Here is a 25,570-nt window from a genome sequence, read left to right on the forward strand (position 1 = left end):
ATGATCCAAAAAGGATACATTTAATATTTCTGTCCTTCTACATTTGATTTTGATGGTTTTATGCCTTAATACATGGTCAATTTTTGTGTAGGTACCATAAAGTGGTGAGAAAAAGTATATTTCTTTCTGTTCCCATTCAGTTTTCTCCAAAGGTCTGTCATAACTAACTTTCTTAATTTTCTTTTTACCTCCTCCATTTATTTCTTCTTAATTTTGGTTGGATTTATCTAGTGTTGAGAGGACACAGTTGAGGTCCTCCACTAGTATAGTTTTGCTATCTATTTCTTCCTATAACTCACTTATCTTCTCCTTTAAGAATTTTGATGCACATATTTGGTACATATATGTTCAATATTGATATTGCTTCATTGTCAATGGTACCATTTAGCAAGATGCAGTTTCCTTCCTTATCTCTTTTAATTAGGTTTATTTTTACTTTTGCTTTGTCTGAGATGAGGGTTGCTACCCCTGCTTCTTTTTAACTCATTTAAGCATAAGAAATTTTGCTCCAGTCCCTTTCCTTTACTCTGTGTGTGTCTCTCTGTTTCAAGTCTGTTTCTTATAAACAACATATTGTAGGATTCTGGGTTTTGATCTACTCTGCTGTCTGTTTCCATTTTGTGGGAGGGTTCATCCCATTCACAATCACAGTTATGATTACTACCTGTGTATTTCCCTTCATCCTATTCTTCCTCCTGTTTGTCCTCTCTCTCCTTTTACCCTTTACCTCCTCACCAGTATTTTGCTTCTCTCTATCACCTCCCCTGATCAGGCCTCCCTTCTTTCAGTTGCCACCCCACCCCACTCCTTTATTTAACCTCCTCCCTTCCTATTTCTCTACCAGGTAAAATAGATTTCTATATTCAAGCCTGTAGTATCTATTATTCCCTCTTTGAACCCATACTGATGAGAGTAATATTCAAGTGATGCCCATAGCCCACCCTCCCATGTTCCAGACTAGATGCCAATTTTACCAAACATTTAGAGTATAATAAATTTCAATACAACACAAACTTTTTGGAAAAAAATAGAAAAGAAGTGATCCCATCAAATTCCTCCTATGACACAAATATGGTCTTGATACTTAAACCAAGGAGAGTCAAAACATAATTTAACTATAGATCACAATCCCAACCTATAGAGATGTTCATGTTCTCCCATTTTTCTCTACCCACTACATCTTAGCTTATCAAATAGAAACAGTTCAGGGGAAAGGGAGGAAGATTGTAGGTAGTGGAGAGGAGACAGATATTGGGAAGAAAAAACTTGCTGCAGAACCAACTCCCAAAACTGGTGATATCCAAGTGGCATAGAGCTGCCACACAAGAACAAAGGTGTCCTTTTTGCAATGTGAGAGCATTCCTAGTACAGTCTCTAGACAGGTCAGTCACTGTGATAACATCATATAGTTTCATAATCCAATTCAACTTAAAAAGTAAGTCTTCACTTTTTAGCAGCCTCAGCCCAGTCAGTCTTTGTCTATATGTAAGTATGTGTTTGCTTTAAGACTCAAAAGACAAGGATTTTTAGAGTTTGTTTTAGAGCTTCAGGCAGAAACCACTGTCCCCAGGACCTATAACATCATTGACTCCCTGGTCCTCACCTAACATATGACTACTATAAGTATTATATGCTATATTCAGTGTAAAAAGAGATCACTGTATGCTAGGTGCAATCAGGGAAGGCTTCACAGAGCAGGTGCTTCTTGAATAAAGGACAGAAGTTGGAAGAATGCAGAAAATGAGGCAGAGAATTATACCTAAGGTAGAGAGGGAGGAGGGAGAATATAAGCAAAGTACGGGTGGGTAGGAAAAAGCTTACTGTATATGTGTGGGGTAGGGGTAGGGGACTAATGGAGAAATCTGTCTTGCTGGATTGGGGAGTAAGTCTCTGGTGGTCCTAGGAGAGAACAATGAGTGGATAGGGCAAGACCTTGAATGCCAAGGTAGATTAGACAATGCAATAAGCAGTGAGGAGCCACTGAAGACTTAGAAGGAAGACAGAAGGGGAACGGGTGACCCTGGGTGTTTCAGATGGGTTTGGGATCCAGAGAGAAGGAATTTAGAAGACTAGTATCATAGAATGTTGTACTTTTAATTTAAAGATAATAAGTCCAATCAATTTTGCAAATGAGAACCAAAGAGATTAATTGGCTTTACTAAGGTTACCTAGCTAGCAAGTCTCACAGTCAAGATTTGAACCCAGGTCCTCTCACTAAAAATCCAAAGCTCTTTCTGTAATACCAAGCTATGAGGTTAGGGTAGGGGAGGTTAGGAAGAGATTGAGGAGAGTGAGGCAAGTATAGAGGTGGAAGGAGCCAGAGGAAATGAATAGACTTTATTACTGAAGGACCAGAGGAACTAAAAGGAATGAAGATAATGAGGAACTTGAGGGAGTTGAGACACATGAGGAGCCTAGGGAGTAGAGCCTGGCCTTCCTTGCCTGTAATATTCTCCTCACCTCCTCTCTCTCCTTACAATCCTCATCTTCCTACAAGGCTAAATTCAGGTAAATTCTCCTACATGAGGCCTTTCTTTATCCCTGCCCCTGAAATGAACTTGCATTTATTTTGCCTAACATTTTTGTACATACCTGAACATGTAGTTTCCCCTAGTAGAGGGTAAGCTTCTTGAGGGGAAGAATTATTTTGTTTTTGTCTTTGTATCCTCAGTACCTGCACTGAGCCTGGCACTTAATAGTTGTTCATTGATTGAAAAATTGGCTTGTAGTCTTGGGTGACTGTAGGGTTTAGGGAACTGTGAAGAGGTGGTAGGGACAGTGATGGCAGCAGCAGCAACACCAGCTACTACTTCTAGAACTGTGTGCCCATAGATGTTGGGGTCAGCCACTCCTGGGATTGAATTCAGTATCTCTATCCTCATATGGGAAACAGACCAGATGTTGGAACAGGAATCTGGGGATGCCCTCAGCTCTGGTCCCCCAGGAGGACTGAGTTCAGATCCTTCCTCATAAGTAGGCATCAGGTTCTTTCTTCTTGTCTATTGGGCTTTACTCCTCTACTCCCAGGGGCCTCAGGAGAAAACACTGAAAGCCTCAGTTTAGCTCATGTCTAGGGTCTCCCCAAAAGGAAGTATAGAGGAAATTAGTATAAAATGTGGATCAGTATAAGATACCTATTTGTTTCTTCCACACATAAGAAATGCTTAAAAAACAAGGTGTCATTAGAAAAGACTTAGAATATTAAAAGCAACCATTAACTACAATGATATTCTTTCAGAATCTTGATATTTAAATGAGCTGTTTCACTTCCTCCTTGACTCTGTACTGCCCAAACAATTCCCTCAAGGCCTATGTCTTCTAGTAAGTCTGCCAAGGTTTGGCTTCATCCTCCAGTCACTGGTAATCTTTGTGAGCCAGGTGTAACCACAGAAAAGTATTTCTGCTGCCAGTAAGCTCCAACTAAGGGCCCTAGAACCTACAAAAGGCCTATTTCGGGACCATTTTTGGTCAGTTTTGCTCAGGGATAGAAACATGAAACAGAACAGAACCAAGAACCAATCTCAGGCTGGCCTAGGAAAGTAATGCTGTCATAGGGGTCAGTTACCATTGCTGCCAGGATTGCAGGTGTATCAGCAAGCACCCCAGCATCCCCAGGGTGGCTGCCAACACAGGTTCTTAGATCTGCTTTTCTAAAGGAAAACAACTCAAAATGGGTTAACAAGCTTACTTTAATCAATCAAACATATCGTTTACCTAGTTCAGGAGAAAAAGGTCAGCACCCCAAACTTCAGAGTATACAGACAGAAGTTACAAGACAGAGAAACAGATCAAGCAGACAGGCTTCCAAACTGTCCAACCATTACATCCATACCAAGTCACAGTTACCAGAAAGGGAAGCATCAACATCTGGGTTTTCAAAGCCAGGGGGCTCTCAATGGCTGCCCAGAGTCTCATCTGGTCAAGTCACACAACACTTCTCAAAGTGAGCCCCAAAGCAAAGTCCCATATCAGGGATTATATAGCTTTCTCCTGGGTCAGAGAATGTAACCACCCTCTTGACCCACTGCCCAATCACACAGCATCAAGGTGTGGCATTCCTGAAAACCAAGCCTCCTGCCACAGGCTCCATGTGACCACATTCAGCCTATTAGGGGGGCAGAGTATATTTTCAAATCAAGGTAGGTTCTCAAAGTCTCTTAAGTCCATCAAAGGGCCTAGGGGCAGGGAAGATCTTTAAATTTGCATTTCCATTACAGCAGGGTCTAGGAAATGCCCTTCTCATCCTTCCATGAGAATTCCCAGAAAAAGATAATTCTAAGCCACAAGTTCAATAGAAAGGAAGAAGGGAGCAGCAATGGAAGTTATCTCTTTTGAATGGGCTGCTCTTCCTGGTTCAGCAGTCATTCCCCTCTGAAACATCCCTTTGCCCCTGTTGGCAACACAAAGACGATGAGATTGTTGCATCATTACAAAATATTGAGTCCTTCAATATGAAGCACATGTTCCAGAAATTTCTGATCGAGTTCAGTTCCCTGTGCTTCAGTGGGATGTTCTCTAGCCAGAGCAGAACAGATGTCCCTAATTATTCCCAATAAAGTCATTGTACTTTTGTAATACCCCCCTTGGGGCTCATACCCAATTCATAGCATATATCATAGCAGGTGGCTCTCCAGTGGGGTAGCTGTTTCTACAGGCAGAGAGGTGGTACAGTGGAAGTAATACTGGGTCTAAAGTCAGGAACATATGGATAGGAATCCAGCCCCAGACAGTTACTAGCAAGGGACCCTGGACAAGTCATTTAAACTTCTATGGGCCTTGGTTTCCTCAAGTATAACATAGGGATAATAATAATAGCACCTACCTTCCAGAGCTGATGTAGGGATCAAATGAGGTAATATGTGTAATGCACTTAGCACACACAAGGTCTGGCACATAACAGGTACTCATTAAGTACTTCTTTCCTGCCTTTATTCCTTCAAATCCAGGATGCTAAGGGTCACCTTGTGGGTTGGCATGAGCAGCTCATCTTGCCTCTGTCTGTCCCCATCCTATAGCACATGACCTGGTCTCCCTGCTGCTTACTGCCTCAGCCCAGATAATTATGGCCAGTCACATGCCAGAGGGTACTTTATCAAACAAAAACAAGAAACAGAGTGCCAGGGAATTTTTCTGCCAGGAGAATAACCCATGTCACCAGAGACCACCAGTCCAAGACCCCTCAGAGACTGGCCCTGATACTGCCTTGTACAACCACTCTGCTCTTTCCTGAGCCTCACTTGTCCCTTCCCAATAACTTTTGACTCCAGCTCATCCTCTCTTTCACAGCAGGGCTCCTAACAGTCCAGCCTCCATCTGAAGATGCCTTTCACCTTTCTGGGTCCAGATACTGATTGTTCTAGAGCCCCACCTACTTGGTGACTGTCACCAAGCCCTGTCACCTGACCCACCCCTACCCAACAGGCTCCTAACATTTCAAACTCACAGCCTTGGCTTTCTGCACTTTATTTTAACTTTCACTTTAGGAAGAATACAGAGTCTGCTCATACTGCAGGAGACCTCCCGTAGGTGGCAAGGTAGGCAATGTCACAAATAAGGTGTGTGATCTTCCACAAGTCTCCTTTCTTTTGGCTCTTTCTTCTGCTGTAACATGTGTCGACTGTGTGAATGTGGAGTGGGATGTAGTGGTGGGGTGGGGCGAACGTTGGACTTGGTCAGCTCCAAGGTCCCATGTCTCTTTGTGACTCTACGAGACTATAATTTTCCACTCCTTTACCTTCCCCCCTCCTCCAATACTTTATCAGAGGAAATAGGCCAGAAAACCTAATGGCTTGAGAGTTGACATCCTAGGAGGTCCCTGGAATCTGCTGGGAGAGGGGGAAGTGTGTGGAAATGTGCGGTGGAGGGAAGGATATTGATGGGTGCAACACCAATGAGGTAGTGGATAGAGAGTAGGAATCAAACAGACTTGGGCTTATATTCCCCCGATGAAACTAACTCTTTGACTATGGGAAAATCCCTTAAACTCTTTGATACTCAGTTTCCTCATCTTTAAAACCAGCATAATAAAACCCATAGCACTTACTTCTCACAATTCTTATGAGATTTATATGAAATGATGTCTATAAAATGTTTTGCAATTTTCAAATTGTGGTACAAAAACTTTTCATTAATACTATCAGACAGAAGGGACCAGCTATTAAACTCTTGTCTTTGTGAGACCAAAGACCACAAATCAGATACCTCCAAATGGATACAAAATATGAAATCTGACCAGGTCACCACTAGAACCTATAATTCTATAGGCATCTGAATGGACAAGGGGCCTCAGGACCAAAACTGGACTAAAAGAATTTGAGAGTTGAAGGCACTTCCAGACCAAGGGAATTAAGAGGACTCGGGGAATGAGGGACTGAAATAATGGAGGGAGAGGAGTGTGGTTCAAGGCTTGAAAATGTGTTCAGAGCAAGAAAGGAAGTATAATGAGACTGAGGAAGGAACCTTAGAAGGAAAAATTTTTTGCTGGACTGATTATGACTAGGGAATAGTCAGTCCAGCAAAAAATTATCGGTTACCATGCCAGTCGCATATAGTCCTCAGAACAACCCTAGAAATCAAGTGTTATAATTACCCCCATTTTATGGGTAAGGGAACTGAGGCAGACAATCAAGACAATAAAAAGTCAAAGAGATTTGGGTTTAAAGGCATGGTCTAGTAGCTCTATTAGAATCCCAATGGGCTTTATCAAAGCCTGGTTTATCAGAGCAATATTTACAGAAATAAGGAATGAAAACTACATGAGACAAAAGAGGTAATTCTCCTAGTTAAAAAAAAAAGATAAAACAAATAAATAGGGAGGACAAAAAAGAAAAGTTTAACCCCAAGATATCCTACAAAGTATAAACAATAAAAACCACATGTAAGTATATGACTCTCCACATGGACAGGGGGAGAAGAGAAGGAGAATAGGGGAGGAAGGAAAAGAGAAGAAAGAGGAGGGGGAAGGAAATAATATCATTGACCAAATGGAGCTGCTCAGTTGGATTTCCAGAGGGGCAGCTAGTACTACTCACAGATTGTTGTTCTCCCTTCATTCTCAAAGAGAACCAGTGCCATCAAGAGGTTGATGTCTTGACTTGCAAGTGAATTGGACTTAAGTGAGGCAGGGCTGTGAAAAGTCATTTGTCTCTCTTCTCCTGAGTCAATGGAGTCCAGTGGCAAGACATTGATCAGGATGATATGCAATGGCCCCCACCTTCTCAAGAAGTTTAGCCACCAAAGAAGAGAAGAGACAGCCAAGATGGATGGGTCACATGAAGGGTTTTAAAGGAAGGATCCAGTAGACAGACAGAGTTTGAAGATAAATGAGAGAGTGGTGAAGATAGAAATAATCTGCTCAACTAGAATAAGATCACTTGTGCAAGCAGAGAAGTTTTCCTTTGCAAGGAAAAGGATGGAGATGAAGCAGAAGTCTTCTGAGTGGTGTGAAATAAGGAGGAGGAGTGAAAGGGGAAATATCCATGAATGACCTAAATTTTCTTCAGTAAATTATGAGTCAAGGTTCTCAGATAGGAGGGTGTGGGAGGGGGAAGCCATGGGAGGTTTGAAGAGGGACATAAAGGTTTGGAAGAGTCCCTGTCAAGAGTGGGATAATAAGTTGATATGGGAGTGACAAAAGGATTGCTTTGCTTTAGGCCCAGTTGAAGTTGAATAACATAAATTTGTAGTGAACCTAGTCAGCACAGTTTCATTATTTTCTCTAGTTTCGTTCAGTAGCAGTGTGAGGCAGAGAAGGAAGAAAAGAGTGGGAGGGATCCAAGGCTGAGGTATGGAAGGGCAAGATTTGCAAAAGGATGAGGGGGGAAGGGACTCAGGAGAAAAGGACTGTGTAGACTTATACCAGTTCACCAAGAGGTCAAGATGGGGAAAGGAGGAGAGTGTAGCTAGTAGAAAGTGATTGCCTGGGAGAGAACTGGGGGACTGAGAGACTGAAGGTCATAATGTGGATGAGATTAGGGGATATAAGGAAGAAGAAAAGACAAAATGATCATAAATTATGATGAGATAAGGGAATTTCAAAGTTCATGAGCACAGAAGTGGTATATCTGTGAAAGTTGGCATGATCTTTCTTGTGAGTGGCTTAAATGGGGGTAGAGGAGCAGCTGGTCACAGAGAATGAATATGTTGAGGAACTAGGAGTATAGGTTGTCTCAGGAACTATCTATCTATATCTATATACTCATACATACACACACATATTGAAGTCCCCTAGTGTGAAGGCAGGAGTTGAGGACAGACTGTGAGCCAAGTACTGAACTTTTCAAGTAAAGGAGAGTGTTCTGGAGGTCTGTAGGCAACAACTGCCAGAAATAATTTTGTGGTAGATATGCTTTGAGTGAAACTTAAAGGAGGAGAGATTACTGAGTGATAGTAGTAGACAGAAAATCTGGAGACAGCAGGGGGGATCAAGGAGTCTTACAACTCTCCCATCTTGACCAGTGAATTGGAGAAATAAATGAAAGTTCAGCCAGTATTGAAAAGAGTGACCAGAAAAATTCTGTTATCAAGAGAAAGCCAGATTTCCTATATTAAATTGCTTGTCATCCAAGTGGAGGTGAGTAAGAAGGGAAGTTGTTGGTTTTTTTAAAAATATTAAAATTAACAAAAAATTTTAAAGAGAAAGCTAGATCTCAGCAAGAACAAAAACATGGTAGTGAAGAGGGCTTAGGGGTGCTTGAGACTCCAAAATACCAACATGCCTGGTCCTGCCAAATGAATTCAACTCAAGTCTTCTCTCAGCCAAAGAAAAGTAACGTTTATTAAAATTTCGCTTGTATTGGATACAGAGTAAGTCTGTGCTAGAAAATTCTATGACTATCACACCACATGGAGGCAAGATGAGGTTTTATATATAAAAAGGTTGAGGGAGAGGGGCGGCCAGGTAGCACAGCGAGTAAGAGCACTGGCTCCAGTGTTGAGAAGACCTGGAGATCGAATCCCGGGCTCAGACACTTAGCACCCACCCAGAAACACCTGGCCGTGTAACCTTGAGCAAGTTATTTAACCCCAATTGCTTAAAAAAAAAGGGTGAGGGAGGAATCTAAGGGTGTTCTAGGGGAGAAGTTTGGGGAGGGTCTTCAGGAGGAGTCAGATGAGGTCAGGTAACGGTTGATTTCTATATAGATATTTGGCTAGGCTCAAGGGTTGGAAGTAGATGGACAATGGAGAGCCACAATGAAAGGCTTATGGTCTCAAGAAAATGCCTCATCAAATGTGAAGATTCAATCAGAGTTCAAGAAGGTTGCCAGAGTCTGTACCCCATCAATTCCCCCTCAAACAAATGGAACCAAAATTCCTTTGGGGTAAAGGGCAAAGGTCTCACCTTCAGAAAGTGCTTCCTGCTGGCAAGGGGCATAGAGTTGTCCCTGCCTCTCTGGGTCCTGTTCAAGGGAGCCAGACTTCACATTCAAAAGGTCAGAATCCAGAATATGAATGATTCCAGGTCCAGTGGGCTGGAGAACTTGGATTCTGTCAGAGATTTGCATAGTCTTAGTGGTCATCCAGACTTTGATGGCTTGAAACCTGGAGGAGACAAACCTGGCAAGGAGGTTAAGCAAAGGAAGACCAAACAGGCACCAAAAAAATTAGAGAAAAGACAATTTTCCTAGTCAGAATTAAAGATGACTATGGCAAGATGAAAAGGAAAAGGGCAGGTATAATTTCACCTCTTTTTATCCTTTTAGATTGAGGAGGTTGGAGCCTTTCTAAACAGCTTGAGGTCCTCCAAGGACTCACAGGTATATTCTGGAGTGTCTGGGGGAGAAAACAAGAGGTGGTGCTGGTTTAATCCTAGAATTATGAGTCTAGCTGAGTAGACCTTCGAGTTTTACTGCCATTGGAGTGGTGAGTATGACTCAGTAGGGTTCCTTCCATTTGATATCTAACTATTCTCCCTTTTATGTTTTCCATGATTTTAAATAGACCCAATCTCCAGGTTGTACTGCAAGAGGACACTCTTTTTCATTGCCAAAAGGTCTTGGGAGATACTTATAGGCATATCCAGTCAGAGTATTCCTGACAGCTCCTAACTGATTTGCAAATTGGGTAATTAAATACTGTTCTGGATCCACCAGGATGTCAGAGGTTAGGAAGGGCTTCCCATACAGGAGTTCAAAGGGACTAAGCTTGATATTTTCCCAAGGTGTGATTCAGACTCTGAGCAGGCCAATAGGGAGATTCTTAACCCAATCTTCTAGGGTTTCTATGCATAGCTTAGTAAGGACCCACTTAAGTGTATGATTCCTTTTCTCTACTTTACCAGAGGATTTTGGATTCCAAGCTGAGTGAAGGTGGTAAGTGATTTTAAGTATCGTTGCCACTGCCTGGGTTATCTGTGAAATAAAAGCTGGGCCGTTGTTGCTCTGTAAGAAACCAGGAAAGCCAAACTAAGGTATAATTTCCTTTAATAGGAACTTTGATACCTCTGAGCTTCTTCAGTTCTGCAAGGGGAAGCTTTTACCCAAGTAGTGAAGGCGTCAACAAAAACCAAAATAAATTTGAAACCCCTACATGGGGGCATATGTATAAAATCTATCTACCAGTCTTCACCTGGGTAGGTACCCCTCCTCTGAACAGGTTTTAAAAGGGGAGCAGGTTTGACTGCCCCTTCAGGAATCACCTGAGCACAGGTTGGGCAAGCCCGACAGACCTGTCTGATGGTTTCTCCTAGCTTACTGCAGTAAAAATGGGCTTTATCAGAGACTGGAGAGCATTCTTCCCTAGATGTGTGGCCTGGTGTAAGCCAAAAGGAAGCTTCCACTGACTTTCCTCTGGGATAAGAAGTTGTCCTGAAGGTGTTTGAAACCACCCAGAGGAGGAAAGAAAGTATCCCCTTTCCTTAGCAAGGACCTATTCCTGAGGACTATATGAAAGTGTGAAGGAAACAGGGAGCTGTGGGAGTAGAAAGGCCAGTATGGTCAACTGGCTGACAGCACTCTTTGCTGCACTGTCTGCCAGGATATTTCCCACAGCCTGATCAGTTTCCCCTTTCTGGTGGCCTTTGCAAAAGATAACAGCTACCTCAGAGGGCTTTTGAACAGCTTGGAGGAGATGTGAAATGTCCTGTGAGTGTTTAATAGGGGAAATTTTTGCTCTCAGATATCCCCTTTCCAAATTGCTCCATGGGCATGTAGAACATGGAAAGCATATTTTGAGTCAGTGAAAAGGTTTACTCGTTTATTTTACCCTAGCTCTAGGGCTCTGGTGAGTGCTATCAATTCTGCCTTCTGGGCAAAGGTACCAGGGAGCAGGGGGTTGGCCTCTATGGTTTGGCAAAGGCTGACCGCTGAATATCTACTTTTCCTGACCCCTTGTTCAATAACGCTTGAACCATCTGTGTACCAGACTGCTTCAGGATTCGGGAGAGGAGAATGTTTCATATCCGCTCCCCTGGCATAAACACAGTCCAAGGTCTCCTCACAATCATGAACCAGGACATCTGAGTGGGCACTGTCTGGGAGGAGGGCTGCCGGGTTAAGTGTATGTCACACCCAAAAGGTCAGGTCAGGGGTATCTAAGAGCAAGGCTTGATATTGGGTGAGCCTGCCACTAGCCAGCCACTGGTGGCCCTTTGCTTCCAGGAAGCTCTGACATCCATAGGGAGTTACAACTTCCAAGGGTTGACCAAGTGTAAGTTTAGAAGCTTCCTCAATTAGAATGGCAGTAGCAGCTACTGCCCAGAGGCATGCAGGCCATCCTGCAGCCACAGAGTCTAATTGTTTTGAAAAATAGGCAACTGGCCTGGGGTCAAGTCCTAAGGACTGTGTTAGGAGTCCCTGAGTTTGTCCTCTCCTTTCATCTACATATAGAGTGAAAGGTTTTCCTAGATCAGGTAGGGCTAATGCTGGCATGATGGTCAATTTAGCTTTCAAAGGCTCAAAAGCTTTACTCTGATTGGGATCCCACACTAGAGGGAGTGAGTCAGGGCCCTAAGTAGAAGCATAGAGAGGCTTAGCAATAAGGCCAAGTTTTGGATCCAGAGGCTACAAACCCCAGCCATACCTAGAAAAGTTCAAAGTTGTTTTTTTGTGGCTGGAATAGTTATAGACAAGATTGTCCTTTTCCTCTCAGAGGTTAAGGAGAGAGATATAGGAATTTAGTTCATGGACCACACACTTTACCGACTGGGGTGCTATTTGGACTTTATCCAAAGAGACTATAGCCTGGATTACCCAAGAAATTAAGGGCTTCCTCAGCAGTAGCCAAAGATGCCTCCCTGGTGAGGTTACAAATAAAGACATTGTCCATATACTGGATTAAGCTGCATTAATTTCAGATCCCTTAAATTCCTTCCCAAAGCTTGGCCAAATACTTGTGGGATATCCTGAAACCTTTGGGGCAAGACTGTCCATGTTACCTGACAGGGACTTGTTTCGCATTCATTCAAATGCAAAAATAAATTGGGAGTCTGTGTACAGAGGTATACAGAAAAAGGCAGCTTTAAGATCTAGGGTAGAAAACCATGAGGGGCAGAGTAACTAATTAAAATAGAGAATGTAGCTCCTATATGGATCAGAAATCAGGTAAATTTACCTTTGACCTCAATGCTTGCCCAGGCCTCAGAAAGGGAAATGGAGATGGGAGCACTGGCAAGCCCCAGGCTTCCCCATCATTCTGAATCTTGAGAAGACTGGAGGACAGAGTACCAGGAGGTGGCTCAACCACTTTTCCAACCTTGGTGACCATCCTTCCTCCAATGTCCCTCCTGGTCAGATGGGCATGGTTCTATATGCTTTAGTTCCTGGGGCTCCCTCTTGGGGGAGGGGGGTGCCCTGGAGGGGCACTCCTTGGACCAGTGACCCTCCTTGTGCCACTGAAAGCAGGTTTCCCCACTGCCCAAGTGACTGGGCTACCTCCAAGGGGGTCCCCTGGCCATGGCAGCAGCCAAGAATGGAGCATGTTCTCTGTCTCTGGTTCGTTCCCTGCATTCTTTCTCCTCTGCTGCAACCAGGTCTCTGTTATTAAAGACTCCAAAGTCCATCTCCAGTAATTAGATCTGAGGTGTTTGGGGTCCCATTGCCAATTTCTGCAGTTTCCTCCTAATATCTGGGGTAGACTGATTAATGAAATATATGTTAAGAATTGCTTCCCCTTCTATAGAGTTAGGATCTAAATTTGTATACTATTTCATAGCTTCTACAAGTCTATCTAGGAAAAGGGCAGGGTTTTTCTTTATCTGTTTGAACAATTTCCCTAAGTTTCTGATAATTTACTTGCTTTTGAAATGCAGTTCTTAGGCTTTCTAACAGGCAAAGTACCATATGGTCTTTCTTCTCCCTATCCTCCCAGGTTTAGTAATCTCATCCTGGGGATCACTAGTGGGAACAGCAGCTATTCCTGGGGGGTATTTTGTGAGATCATTGCTAGCCAAATGATCCCCAAAATTTTGGGCTTGTTCCCAAATTTTCCTCTTCTCCTCAGTGGAAAAACAGGTAGAGAAGAGGATATTCAAATCACCCCAAGAAAGCTCAAATTGTAGGGATATATCCCTAAAGCCTTCAGTAAACTTTATTGAGTTTCAGAGAACTTCCCCCATTTTTCTTTAATTTGATATCTGAAATGAAGAATGGGGCATGCACTCTAGTTGTCCTACCAAAAAAAACCACTTTCCTTAAGGGAAAAAGTCCTTAAAGTGCTGTGGGGACAGGGGCTTGGGAAGGGAGATTGAAAGTCCCACTTCCTATGAGGGAGTGACTGGAGGGTGCTGGCTTAACTGGATCAGACTGTAAGACTGGGGGTCTGGCTGGCAAGGGGGAAGGTCAGTTGGCATCTGAGGAGTTGTAGGGGTTAGAAGAGGAGATACCTCTAAGACTGCTGTGGGGGTAGGGCCTGAGGCCTGAGTGGATGTTGCCTCAGGCGGAGGGGCCACAGGGAAAGGCACCTCTCAGCAGGACCAGTGGCTGGGAGCTGAGCAGGAGTTGCTGAGGGTGGAGGGGCTGGAGCTGAAGCCAGAGAAAAGTGGTCATTTAATTGATCCCTGTCGCCCCTCTGTGGAGGGGCTGTAGCTTCCAGCATCTCACAATCTTTTCTGAGAACCTTGTTCTGGGAAAGTTCAACTAAGGTCATTAAGTAGGCAAATTTGATTCATCTTCCTTCTCCTGAGACAGTATAATTCTAACTGCAAAAGAGTATTATCTTTTAAATTCCCACAAACAGGCAACTCATGGTCCTCTAGGTGAAACCAAGGCCAAACACTGTTGCTAAAAAACACCAATTTTTCCTTTTTTAAGCTCTCCAGAGAAACTAAGTTTTTCCTAATGTTATAAAAGACAGTCCAAAGGCAACCTTTTGGGAGCTACAGGCATAGGGCCTGGAAGTCTCTTCCTCCATAAAGGAAGGTTTGGGAGTAAGCCTCAAGAAACAAACAAAATAAACCCACAAAAAAGTACCTGAAGTGTTCCCAGTTCCCTATCTTGGAGAGAACTGAGAGAATCTGGCTTACACTTCTGAATGGGATGTCTGTCCTTGTCCCAGAAGCTGCATCTAGGTCCATGTTCTCCAATATAACCAAACTGGACTGATAACCTGAGAGGTCAGGCTGAGTACAAGACAGCCTCCTAGCTGTCTGATGTAATGGGACCTGAAAGGTCAGGCCCAAAAGAAGACACACACAAAAAAAAATAAAGAAAAAAGGATACTTATGTACCTCCTAGTCCCAGCTGGAGAAGAGCTTGAGATTAGCAGTGTTTCCCTATGTCAGGGAACCATAAAAATGAAGAGGGTTTAGGGGTACTCGAGGACCCAAAATACCAACATGCCAGGTCCTGCCAAATGAATTCAACTCAAGTCTTCTCTCAACTAAATAAAAGTAAAGTTTATTAAAAGTTCACTTACATTAGACACAGAGTAAGTCTGAGCTAGGTCATTCTATGGCGCTCTGACTATTCTATGAGGCTCTAACTTCTTCCATGCCACTCTCACAAACTTGAAGAAATGATGGGGTCTTATATACAGAAAATTGTGGGAGGAATCTAGGGGTGATGTAGGAGAGGAGTCTGGGGAGGCTCTTCAAAAGGAGTTAATGAGGTCAATGAGTGATTAAGGGTGGGAAGTCAATGGAGGCCACCTGGAGACAACAAACAATGGTGGGCTAGGACAGTTCAAGGGTCGATCTCCATTTTGATAGGCTCAGGGGTGGGAATTCTAGTAACAGAGGGTGGGAAGTCTAATAACAGGCTTGGGACCAGCCACAATGAAGGGCTTATGGCCTCATGCAAATGCCTCATCAAATGAGACAATTTGATGGAGTCCAAAGGATATTCCTAGAGCCTGTACCTCAAGGAGAGCTCGAGGGGGCTCCCAGAGCCCATGCCTCATCATCTAGGACCTTAGGAAAGCACAGTAGGAGAGAGCTACTTGTGATGAGGTACAGGCTCTGGGAACCCCCTTGAACACTGATTGAATCTCCTATTTGATGAGGCATTTCCCTGAAGCCATAAGCCCAAATCTCTATTACTAGCCTAGCCCTCCTTTGTCCAGCCCACCCTTAATCTCTCATCACTGGAGTCTGACCTCATTTCACTCCTCCTGAAGACCTTCCCCAAACTCCTCCCTTAGACCACCCCTAGATTCTTCCCACAACCTTTCTGTATAGAAGACCACATCTTGCCTCCATGAGAGAGAGAATGCCAGAGAATTATCTAGCACAGACTCATTCTGTGTCAGATGATTGTGACCACATCAAAATAACTTTAAGGTAACCTATTTTGTTACCAAATTTACTCTCAAACTCCTGCTATGCTTCCTTAATCCCATGACATATTCCATGGCCCATCCTGATTAGAATGATGGATTCTGGCAGTGGATTTGAAACCCCAAACAATACAAACTTCACATATACTTAGGCTCTTTTAGAGTCTACCCATTAAGGAGAATCTTTAATAAACTTGGCTTTACTTTGGCTGACAGAAGACTTGAGATGAATTTATTGGTAGAATCCAGTGTGTTGGTATTTTGGACCTCGAGCACCCCTAAACCTTAAACCTCACTACTACCATTTCTTTCTTAGTGTTTTGTTAGATTCCAATGCCAATTTATCAAGTTTCAGCAGAAGGGCAAAAAGAAAGGAAGTTGGAAGAATGGGAAGAAGAACTTGGGGGAAACCAAGGAAGAAAGAAGAAAGCAGCAAAAGAGGGTTGTAAAAGAAGCATCATTTTGCCCAGCTTCTAGTGAGGCAGGGCACACATACACACATACACACAGCACTACCACCACCATTACACTGTTATTATATTGATAGAATGGAGGAGCTGATGGTGTACAGGCTCTGGGAACCCCCTTGGACTGATTAAATTTTTCCATTTGATGAGGCCATAAGCCTTTCATTGTGGCTGGGCCCAAACCTCTGTTACCAAGCTCCCCCCCCCCCCCATCTTCCCAAAATATCTATATACTCAAATCAACTTGAACTGGCCTAGCCCACCATTGTCTGTCCTCTCCAGGTAGCCTCCAGCAACTTCTCTCCCTTAATCACTCATTTATTAGAGTCTGACCTCATTGGAGGTACCCAAGACCAGAAGTTCCCAAACTAATTTAACTAAGGAATGGTTGGGGCTTTCAAATACACTGGCAGAATCCTTCATTCTAATCAGGATGAGCCATGTTATATGCCATGGGATTAAGGAAGCAGAGTGGGAGATTGAGAGTAAATTTGGCAACAAAATAGGTTACCTTAAAGTTATTGTGATATGGGAAATGACTGATATTTTTCTCATGTTGGAAATTACTGCATTTATTTGACACACACATGATTTTCATGACTAATAATTTAATAGAAAAAATGTCACTGGTATCAACATTATCCCTTTGAACCCCTCCTTGTGAGGTGCCACACAACACAGTTAAGGAAGCGAGATCCTGAGAACAGCATGGTTCAAAAGGAGCTGAGGTGGGGGGTGGTGCAAGTGGACACTTAGAGTTTGAGGCAGAAAGATGTGAGTTCACTTTCTGCCTCAGATGCTTACTAGCTGTGTGACCCTGGACCTTTCACTTAACCTTTTAGCCTCAGTTTGCTCATATGTTAAATGGGATTTATAACAGTACATACCACGAAGAATTATTGCTGAGGATCAATTAAGAACAATTCAATTCAATAAACATTATGTATCCCCTATGGGCCAAACACTGTGCTAAGCAGTAAGGAAGGAGGGAAGGAAGGACTATTTTCTATTTATCTTCAGTATGGCTTATTTACATATAACTGTTTGCAAGTTGTGTCCCCCATTAGACTCTGACTTCCTTTAGAGGACAGATTATCTGTTGCCTTTTTTGTATCCCCTGCACTTATCACAATGTGTGGCACATGGTAGACACTTAATAAATGATTGTTGACTGATTGGCTGACTCCCCAGAATACACAAAACAGCCCCTCCTTACACCTTTCACACTAATAGCCTCCTTGTAGCCCCCTCGGTATAGTCTAACTTTATTCTCAATAAGTACGCTCTGTCCTCAGGTTGGTAGACAGTTTCTGGGGTTTAAGGGGAGATATCTGTGGGTAAGGAATGGGTACAAGTAAGGGCCAGAGATAGGACTAGTAGTTGGGAAGCCTGGAGTGTATGGCCATGACCCCTGTTCTTCCTATGCTCAGCCAGATCTCCATCCTCTTCTTTGAGCAGAGCCAAGGATACCCCTGTCCTCAAGAAGGATGTCCCTATAACTGACCTTCTCCTGCTTAGGGAGGAGATTCCCAAAGACCAATATGGAATGCCTTTTCCTGTGCCAGGGCAGAGTATGCTTGTCAGATTCTCCTGATGTGTCTGGCATGATGTGTTTCAGGTGAGGAAGAGACATTACAATGGATCCCCAGTTGGGAAATGTGATGAGGGGCACCATTGCCTTGTGGGTGATGTCATGCATATTTTCCACGTCCTTCTTATTCCTCAACAAAAGTAAGTATAATGAAAAGTCAGGGCAGGGAAATCCTCTTAAACCCTATGGGCCAATTTGAGGAGGAAGATTGAAGTACTTGGTGCCTCCACCCTTTCCCACCCACTTAACCCAAAAAATAGCACCAGTATCCCCTATATTAAACACACTTTGAGGTCTTCTAGGATGTCTTGCTGATAAGGTAATACAGACAGAAAAGTTACAGTAATACAAGCCATATCACACTCTGAGTTCCTCTTTCCTCAAGGGTCTATGCCTGGAGCTATGAAAGTCTCTCTGAATCCCTGGATCTTCCCACTAATACCGTATTTCCCTGATAATAAGACACTGTCTTATTATTTTTTTTGGACAGAGAAACACCAGAGGGCTTATTTTCAGGGGAGGGCTTATTTTAATGAACATTGACAGCAATTTTAATACACAGGTAAATGTGAACAAAAAATGTACCTTTGTTCAATAAGCAAATCACTGGGGAAGAACAGGATGACGCGCTCACTGCTGCAGCTCTGATTGGATGCAGCTCGGAGCGAGGCGTGCGTTTCACCCGGGGGGGGAGGGGACGGTGCATACAGAGGGTACCGTAATGTAGCGTGTAGCGCAGGGGATCACCTTCACTACAGTAGCAATCTCAATAGGGCTTATTTTCGGGTGAGGGCTTATTTTAGAGGAATCTTACACAGTAAGGGGAGGGCTTATTTTCGGGATAGGTCTTATTATCGGGGAAACATGGTACCTCTCCCTGAGACTGGTGGTCTCTATCTTCTTCTGGAATGCCCCTGCATGAGAAAACATGGGTGCAAAGAAGTGGCAATGAGCTGTCTTTGGGAAACACAGGATCACAAGTGATTCACATCTCTCCACTTCCATACCTTCTCTCTTCAGGTAGAGAGTTGGGCCAGTGGTCATCTTATATGAGATGGATTTAGTTGAGAAAACTCCTCCTTCCAGTCTTTTGGGAGCTCCTGGGCCCTTCAGTCAGAGCTGACAGTTTTGAGTCTGAGTGATTATGCCCTTGACCCTTGGTGTTCTCTTTCAGAATATCTTCAACAAAGGCTAATTTGGTGGCATCTGCAAGGGATCCTGGCAGTGACATATTCAGTGGAAATGGGTGTTGGTATTTGTTATTTCTGGGCATTGCACAGTTGCCAAGGTAATGATGATCTGGGGGAAGGGATAGGGAGGAATGGGTAATTGTACAGTTTTAAGGGGCAGTCCTCATGAAATACTCACTGGAGGTCAACTTCTGGTCCTCATTCCCTTCTTCAATCTCTAGACAGTCCTGACCCACAGTATCCCTCAGACACATGTGACTCACCGCAGGTTCCCACAGCATGTGCATTTCCTTTTTCCACATGTATAATGGCCCAGGGATCTCTTGAGAAATTTGGAGTTATGGGGGTGTTCCTGAGGATGGAACAGTGTGTCAGGAAATCCAGAGGTGATAAAGAAAGCCAGCTGTGGGTTGTAACTGGGGATGGAAGAAGAGACAAGTGGTTCCAGCCATCCTAGAGTAGAGCACTGGGAAGGGGATCTACATAGTCAACCTTGGACCGGTTTCTAAGAGGTAACAAGCCTTGGTCTGCTCTGCAGGGTTTGTTCTCAAGGAGGATTGGATGAACTGGCTTGCTTGGAGTCTCGTCTTGATCTTCCTCATACTCTTTGTAATTTTTCAAATTCGGCAAGGATATTATTCCTTCATTCTTATGATAATGATATTTTCAATTAATTTCACCAATATTGAGAGTATCATCTTCATTCTTCCTTTAATAAGGATTATTTTACCTTTTTTTTAAAACATTTTAATTTAAAGTTTTGTGCTCCAAATTTTATCCCTCCATCCCTCCCTGGGATTGTAAGCAGATACAGATTACACATGTGCAATTAGGTAAAACATTTCCATATTAGTCATTTTGTATGAGAAGACTTAAATAAAGAAAAAATGAAAGAAAATGAAAAATAGCATGCTTCATTCAATGGTTTAATTAATATCGGTTCTTTCTCTGAAGGGAGATAGTATGCTTCATCATTAGTTCTTTGGTGTTGTCTTAGATCTTTGTATCAGTGAGAACAGCTAAGTCATTCACGGTTAAAGTGAATTTGTACCATCTCAATGAATTTGCATCAGTAGCTATAATTCCTTGTTAGGGCTCTGTTTCCTTTGATCACTTTCTTCTTCTCCCTTCATCCTTCCCAGCAAATATTCCCCCAGTATCCTTGTCAGAGCCAAGACTCTGGACAGATCTTGGGATGTAGCCTGAGGAATCTCAGGTCTCATGGATTTCCCCAGGGCAGGTCTGGTTTTCCCATAACCACAATGCACTGAGAGCCTTGCTGACATGAGCCACCAAATGTCCCCTGGAGTCTATCCTGATTGATCCTTTGCAGCCTGGTGTTCTATGAGGATCTTCTGAGTCACAGACATGATTCTTTATCACCTTTACTCATTAGCTGCCTTGGAGAGAGAGTGCAGCCAAGGGAACCAGGCCTCTCATTTAACACCCTAGACTACAGGGCTAGCAGAAGGTTCTTCCAGCTATTACATAAGTAGATTAGATAACCACTCTCTGTAAATTAATAATGATAGCGTGTAACCTCATCTTCTGCAGGCTCACTAACAGCAACTTCAGGACATCACTGGCAGCTAACAGAATGATGGAAATTATATCCATTGGGTCTATGTTTCAAAAGCTTTCCTTCCAAGTAGTTTGGATTTCATGAGTATTCAGTGTGATGACATTTATTACAAATATTGCTGTCATCACTGAATTTCAGATGTGGAAGGTTTGGCCTGAAGTCCAGATGACCTGAGTTCAGATTTCAGCCTCAGATACTTACTGGTTGTGTGACCCTGGGAAAGTCACTTAACCTTCTTGCCTCAGTTTCCTCCATGGTAAAATTGGGGTAATAATAGCATCTATCTTTCAGGGTTGTTGTGAAATTATATTTTCAAAGTGCTTAGTAGAGTGCCTGGCACATATTTAGTGCTATGTAAATGCTATTATTACTATCATTATCATTATTACAGCTTCTGAAAGATTAGATCTTTCTTGGCCCCATGAAACAGAACAATGAATAAGTGGTGAAAGTTGTAAAGAGGTCAATGGAGGTTTGATATCAGGAAAACTTCCCAACAATTGGAGCTGTGGCAAAGTGGAGTGGGGTGCTTGGGACAAATTGGGTTTTCTCTTACTGCTGTTGTTATTGTTCAGTTGTGTCAGACTCTTCATGACCCCTTGGACCTCTGTCTATGGGGTTTCCTGGCAAAGACATGAGCCATTTAAAAAGATTAAAGAGGCATAATTTCTGAGTAATTTAATTGTTTTATCAATAATGCCAGAACTTAAATAAAAGGATGATCATTTAGCCATCTTCTCTCGGACCAAAGACAGTCATGGCAGCAGGCTCACAGTTTTTATGCTCTTGAAGAGCAGGCATTCCCACAGGTGGCAATCAACCCTGGCAATGAACAATTAAGGAGAGAAAGAGTGTTAGGATGAGGGACTGGACCTGAACTTTGATTATGTCATATACTTCTAAGTCCCCCTTCCTCCTTGGGCAATTTATTCAAAGAATTTGTGCTCAACTGAATCCTGGTCAGAACCCAATGGCTGCCACGCCTAAGTGGGTCTAGATAGGGGAGAAAGTTAACTCAGCCTTCAGAGAGTGAACTTTTAAAAGAAGAGCTTTAGAAAGGGGGGAGGACTCTGGATTTCCCCAAATAATTGGTTATGAATAATCATTTTTCTGTGACACTGTAATGGTTTGACATTTCCTTCTCCAGTGGATCATGAATGAATGGACAAACAAAGCTTAAGTGACTTGCCAGGCATCAGACAACCAGGAAGTTTCTGAGGCTGGATCTTAACTCAGGTCTTCCTAGCTTGGAGTCCAGCATTCTATTTACTGCACAGCCTAGCTGCCTCTAACTAGAGATGTTTAATCAAAGGCTTATTTGTCATGCTTTTATGCAGATTGTTTTTCAGGTATGGGATGTGGACTAAATGGCTCCGGAGGTACTTTCTAAATCTAAAATTCTGTAATTGTGTTATGTGCTTCAATCTGATGAGGTATGGGCTCTGGGAGCACCCTTGACCTCTCCTTGAGTCCTTCAGGTACAGGCTCTGGGAACCTCCCTTGGACTCTAGATTAAATTGTCTCATGTGATGAGGCATTTGCATGAGGCCATAAGCCTTACATTGTGGATCAGCACAAATCCTCTGTTACAAGACTTCCCACCCTCTGTTACTAGATTTCCTACATGTCAAAAAAAGGATCCACCCTTGAACTGGCCTAGCCCACCATTGTCTGTGGTCTCCAGTGACTTCCCACCCTTAATCACTCATTGACCTCATTAACTCCTCCTGAAGACCCTCCCCAAACTCCTCCCCTGGACCACCCCTAAATTCCTCCCACGACCTTCTGTATATAAGACCCCATCCTGTCTTCATGTTTGTGAGAGTGCCACGGAATGACCTAACACAGACTTGCTCTGTGTCTAATACAAGCGATCTTTTAATAAACTTTACTTTTCTTTGGCTGAGAGAAGACTTGTGTTGAATTCGTTCGGGGCAGGACCCAGCATGTTGGTATTTTGGGGTCTCCAGAGCAACCCTAACCCTCTTTATGGGTAACCTCTTCAAATCCATACCTGAAAAAGAAACCCCAGGAAAAACTATCTAACAAGTGTTCATCCAGCCTCTGCTGGAAAACATATTCTGAATTTAACCTGCCTCAGACTAGTTTATGTTTAATACTGGAACAAGACAGGGCACTTGTAGGCCTTTCAACAGTTAACCAAAAAATTTTTTTAATCATAGCAGGAGAAGAATATTCAATGAAGATACACATTGAGAAAACTTTAAATATATTAATCTGAGGAAATCCCCCCTGCCTGAGTTGCTCATTGCTTTCCACCAGTCAAGTATGAGAGAAAGAGACAGAAACAAAGACATATAGAGATCTGTATCAGCAATGCAATATTCACAATGCCTACGGAAATTACAGATATGCTCATGTAATTATCCATCACAAAATATATCAGGCTTGCTATATGGGGTAATAAGCTAGAACATTTATTAAAATACCAAAAGACTGAGTCCCAAAACCAGAAAGTCAAAGCCATCAGAGTAATGAAATTGGCACAGGTAGATAAAGTAGAAAGCACCCACATTCTCAAGCCTTTAAAACAGAACAGGCTACCTCAGTCAAAGGTCCTTCTCTCCCCACTCACAGCAACCACCCAGTGTCCAGGAAGTGCGCTCCCAACAGCTCCAGCCCCTGGCAGTCCTCAGCAGAAGTCCTTAGCATAAATTCTGGCTGACTGAAAAATGGGTTTGCGCTTCCATTGCCTCTGCCTCTGCTGCTGCTGCCATTGCCACCACTGCTAGCCACTGCAGGAACTCTAGCTTGGTTTCCACTTCCTCTTGCTCCGCCCCTTCCTGCTATGTCAGCAAGTCCAAAGGGGCATGGAAGATCTTTAAATCCCATAACCCTTACAAGATCCTAAGCCAGATACTCCTCTAGACCAATACATGTGGGAGACCAAGAAAGAGACAGAAAGACAGAGGTAGAGACAGGCAAAAAGACCAAAAACAGAGACAAAGGGCGAGAGAGAGAGAGAGAGAGAGAGAGAGAGAGAGAGTATCAGCAATGCCATATTCACAATGCCTATAGAGATTACAAATATGCTGATATAATTATCCATCACAAAATACGTCAGGTTTGCCATTTGGGGAAATAAACTAGAAAATTTATTAAGATACCAAAAGACTGAGTCCCAAAACCAGAAAGTGAAAGCCATCAGAGTAGTTATGACATTGGCACAGGTAGATAAAGTAGAAAGCACCCACATTTTCAAACCTTTAAAACAGAACAGGCTACCTCAGGCAAAGGTCCTCCTCTCCCCACTCACAGCAACCACCCAGCGTCCTGGAAGAGCGCTCCCAGCAGCTCCGGCCCCTGGCAGTCCTCAGCAGGAGTCCTAACTCAAAAAAAAAAAAAAAAAAAGGGCAACCGCCACCAACTGCCAACCGCAGGACCGTTAGCTCGGCTTTTCACTTTCTCTTGCTCTGCTATGTCAGCACGTCCATGGGGCATGGGAGATCTTTAAATCCCATAACCCTTACATTGAGAGAGAGAGAATTAGTTTATAATTCACAGTTCAACAGTGAGAGCAGAAATCTTTTCAACCAATGTAGCATCCCTACCTGTACCCAGTAAATTGACTGTAGTGTAATTGACACATTTGTCCATATTTCCAATTCTGTAAATGTCTTGTAATACATGGGGAAATTTTAGCATTGTTCTTTCAATTGCCTCTCTCAAAAGCTTCTACCAAAGAATCAAAACAAAGTCCATATGGTATAATTTTGGTTGGTTTTTCCAATGTCAAATTTAGAAGAAAAAGAAAAATTAACTAATTTATTGTGACCCAGAGTAATCCATAACCACACAGGTTGTCCCCTATTCACACACAAATATGATTCCCTTAAGACTAAGAGGGGTCTTCTCTCATAGGTGATGATGACCATACCATTAGCAGTACAAAGACACCTAGTCCCAGCATATCTAATTCTTAAGTATTTGTTCTTTTATAAAATGTGTTTTTCAAATTTATTATTTAGTGTTGTTTTTGTTTTTGTTTTGCTTTTTGGAAGGCAATTGAAGTTAAGTGACTTGCCCAAGATCACCAATTAATTTTTGTGTTAAGTGTCTGAGACTGGACTTGAACTGAGGTCCTCCTGACTCCAGGGCCAGTGCTCTTTTCACTGTGCCACCTAGCACCCCCTATTTAGTTATTTTTAAACACTTTTAAAATTTTGAGTTCAAAATTCTCTCCCTCCCCTCAACCCCTCCCTGTCTACTGAGAAAGCAAGCAATATGATATGATTTTTACCTGTGAAATATGTAAAAATAGATTTCCATATTAGCCATTTAAAAAAAAAGAAGCAAAATATATTCATTTGCCACAGCTGGTTTAAATGGGGCTAGATGAGAAATAAGGAATTATGATCTAATTGAAGGACCTCAGGCCCCACTGTCACCCATTGTATAAGATTTGAACCTGGAAGGTTGTAGCCTGGCTGCTCAGGGATTTCTACCTCAAGAGTCACAATGTATGCCTGAATTTCAACAGACCTTAATCTCAGACTTAATTTTAATGCTATCCAGATGGAAAAGCTTGCCAAAGCTTGCATAGTAACATTCATGGGACATAATACCTTGGGAAAGAGATGTGTCCTACAAGCTTGATATGGAAAGTCCTGAGGGTGAGGGAAGTTTCAAATTATATGAAAGCATACTGGACTGGGGAGGAGGTCCTTGGCAGGGGTCCTGGGATAAGGAGAAGGTCCTAGGTAGGAGGGGAGGATCTTAGGCTGGGGAAGAACTCTTCATCTGGGAAAGAGCTCCTGGGCTGAGAAAAGCAGGCTTCAATTCACTGAGGGTTGAGATCAGGACTAGACCATAGGATGTCCCTTGAGCTGGTCACATCCTGCCCCTATTAGGAACTTACACATGGGTATAACGCTTAAAGGAGAAAGGACCTCTCAAGACAGCAATAGAGAAACTGCTAAACACACCCACAAAATCCCCATGCCTTCAACTCTGTTTATGTGATATGGTCCAGAGCTCAGAGGGATGATACCCCAGGGCACAAAATCTGTGT

At 42.9% G+C, this 25,570-nt stretch overlaps 2 long non-coding RNA genes across 2 annotated transcripts in view; one reads left to right on the top strand and one right to left on the bottom strand.

The window, feature by feature from the left end:
- The window catches only part of LOC138168086 (uncharacterized), a 24,567-nt gene extending 14,782 nt beyond the window's left edge, over positions 1-9,785 (bottom strand). Inside the window, exons 1-2 of the long non-coding RNA XR_011170031.1 lie at positions 9,684-9,785; positions 9,341-9,540 (exon numbers count right to left, since the gene is read on the bottom strand). This is a non-coding gene — a long non-coding RNA (uncharacterized lncRNA). The remainder of the gene's footprint in view (positions 1-9,340; positions 9,541-9,683) is intronic.
- Positions 5,385-19,861, top strand: LOC138168085 (uncharacterized). Its single transcript, XR_011170030.1, has 5 exons — positions 5,385-5,534; positions 9,702-9,861; positions 17,794-17,906; positions 18,941-19,054; positions 19,495-19,861. It is a non-coding gene; the product is annotated as an uncharacterized lncRNA (long non-coding RNA).
- Positions 19,862-25,570: the final 5,709 nt, after the last annotated feature.

Source organism: Petaurus breviceps, unplaced genomic scaffold (assembly GCF_028583685.1).
Source record: "Petaurus breviceps papuanus isolate PSGF00001 unplaced genomic scaffold, PetGlider_PUasm1.0 350, whole genome shotgun sequence".
Classification (NCBI taxonomy): Eukaryota; Metazoa; Chordata; class Mammalia; order Diprotodontia; family Petauridae; genus Petaurus; species Petaurus breviceps.